The 2,786-nt window shown below is 35.5% G+C and overlaps 1 protein-coding gene across 1 annotated transcript in view; it reads right to left on the minus strand.

Moving 5' to 3' along the window:
* LOC106876015 (carboxypeptidase A2) overlaps positions 1–2,786 on the minus strand; it is an 82,748-nt gene that overhangs the window by 62,095 nt on the left and 17,867 nt on the right. The gene's annotated exons all lie outside the window — the stretch shown is intronic.

The following is a 2,786-nucleotide window of genomic DNA, read 5'->3' on the forward strand; positions in this document are numbered from 1 at the left end:
TATATATATATATATATATATGTATGTATGTATATATTTGAATGTGCGTGTGTATGTATATATGTATGCGTGTGCGTGTCTTTGTGTTTGTTCCACCGCCGCTTAACAACCGGTATTAGCTTCTTTATGTTCCCGTAACCTAGCAGTTCAGCAAAAGAAAACCGATAGAATACCAGACTTTTACAAAAGATTATGTCCTGGAGTCGATTTGTTCTACAAAACTCTCAATGCAGAGCCCCAGACGAATGACTTAAACAAATAAACAAATAAAAGACAGGTTGTTTTTGCGAATAGCCAGAAAAAATTGTCACCAAAGAGATAACTCATATAAGAGGGGAACTGTGAATGCAAAGAAAGAGAAGGAAATTATGTAGGTGCTATATTATGTCTTTAAGTAAGATAATTAAATCTCCATATATCCATATTTCCAAAATTTTCTGAAGCTTTACATTACAATAATAAAATTGTGAGAAAAGTATTTTACTGCTTCCACAAATCAAAAGTCTCAATAAACACTTTATCCAATTTGTTTAATAGCATTTCATATCAAACATGTTGAAGCCTTTTATGAAAGGCATCGTATTTAGCATTTTAGTGGTGAAAATAGTGCTTGACTTGTGGTACGAAACAACAGTTGTGTTGTTCAAGCCAAGAGTAATTTAAATGCAACAATTCCGCCATTGATTGTAAGATTCCAAATAGATGTGTACCATTTTTGAACCACTGTTTTCCGGTTGTTTCGGGGAAGGGGTTTCGTCGAGACAGTGATCTCCAGTACTTTGACAGCCTGCCACAACTCTCACCAGAAAAGTGAAGAGCAACTGTGAAAAGCCAATAACGATAGCTGAGCTACAGATGCACTGAAATAACTGGGCAAACTGAAAATTGCTTGCTTTGAGTGGTTTCCTGACTACAAACTTTGTGCCCGCAACTGGCAGCAAACCAGAAGCATTTCCAGTTATGTGCCCTGAAGAGTGATGGAGTTGTGGACGAAGGGCGTGAACTTCATCGAACATTTCTAAGCCAAAACTCTACTAAACGCAGGAGTTAAATACTTTAGATAATTTGCGCAGAAAGAGGACGTCACAAAGCTGACCTTTTCGGTATAATCACCACCTCATGCGATACAAAGTAGAAACTAGCTTCGTAGGATTCGGGGGAGGGGGGTTCAGTTTATATCAATCTAAAGCTCTTGACAGAATCAACCATTACTACTTGACAGTTGTCTTAGATGAAGCCAATTTTGATACCGTTTTAAGAGGCTTTGCTTAGTGGCTTCTGCTCGATGGTTAGACTTAGTTGCTTTTTATCGGAACCATTTCAATCGCGTGCTCGGTCTTTTTTCATTGGTCTTGTAAATTTCACTGCTTAAGCAGTGCTCTGAAAATCAGATATATTAAAGGTCACTCTACTCGAATTGGGACACAGGACAACTTCATCCGTATACGTAGACGGTGTCACCGTCATAGTGAAGGACATCTCTGAAATCATGGTGGTAGGTACTATACTAAAACCATATGATTGGGTAACAGAAGCAAGTGTATGTAAAATAGTAACTCAGAAAAGGAGCCTTAACTGGTGGAGCCTTAATTGCATTCTACAATTGATTACTGGCAAGTATGCGTGCCAATTTTCTGGAGGATGGATTCTTTGGAAATTACTAGTTTGAGATCAATTCTACAGGTTACTCTATTCTCTATACTCTATACTCTATTCTACAGGAAGTTCGACGTCTGTCTCATTCATCCACTCACAGTTATATTTATTTGGGCATATATGAAGTGAAACAACAGCAAATAAGAGTAGAAGCTGTGTTATCAATTCAGTTCGCTCGAATATCCTCTCTTCTAATGCGTGTGTCAATGTACTTCTATGTGAACACAATTTAGGACATTGTCAAGCAAGGAAAGCAAATTGTTTTACAGAGGAACTCAGTCAAGCGTCTTTAAAAAAATTTTTTTTTTGTTTTTCAGGAAATAAATTATTCAGCACAAATCTTTTTCACAAAAGCAAATACCACTCTATCCTTTGTTTATTAGATCACGAAAATGACCGGGCTTACATGAAGAGATAACTATGAGAAGTGGAGCAATATAAAGGGAATGAGAAGAATAAGAGTTAGGGATATTAAGTTTTCGGGTAAGTAAACAGTAGGAAACAACAAACCTAGTATAAAAAATTATATGTACGGCCTCAAGGGAGCCAGATACCCTCCACTTCTAGCCTCTTACTGAAAGAGCTTGGTTAGATGGCAATACTGGGACGCGAATTTCCGATACATATATCCTCTTGGTAGTTAAAACAATTTAATACGCTGGTAAGTGTGGATTAAAATGAACCCAGGTCACGCGTTTTTCAGTTGCTTTCTAACTTCCCTCTCCTGCTAAAATCAATTTAATATTTCCATTTGTTTGGTAATGCATTTTTTTTTCTCTTCTAATTTAATTTTCGAAATAAAATGAATTTTTGTTCTAAATTTAATTCCAAAACTGCGTGACATTATATCTGCCACATTGTATAAGTATTTCAGTCTCGCTACATACATACATACATACATACATACATACATATGTACGTACGTACGTACGTACATATATACATGCATACATATATACATACATACATTGCATCATAAATATGTGTGTGTATGTGTGTGTGTGTGTGTACATAAATATAAATGTATGCATGCATATATGTATGTATATATAAATATAGATATACGTATATATGTGTGTGTATGTATATGTGTATGTATATATATATATATATATATATATATATATATA

Source organism: Octopus bimaculoides, chromosome 1 (genome assembly GCF_001194135.2).
Source record: "Octopus bimaculoides isolate UCB-OBI-ISO-001 chromosome 1, ASM119413v2, whole genome shotgun sequence".
Lineage (NCBI taxonomy): Eukaryota > Metazoa > Mollusca > Cephalopoda > Octopoda > Octopodidae > Octopus > Octopus bimaculoides.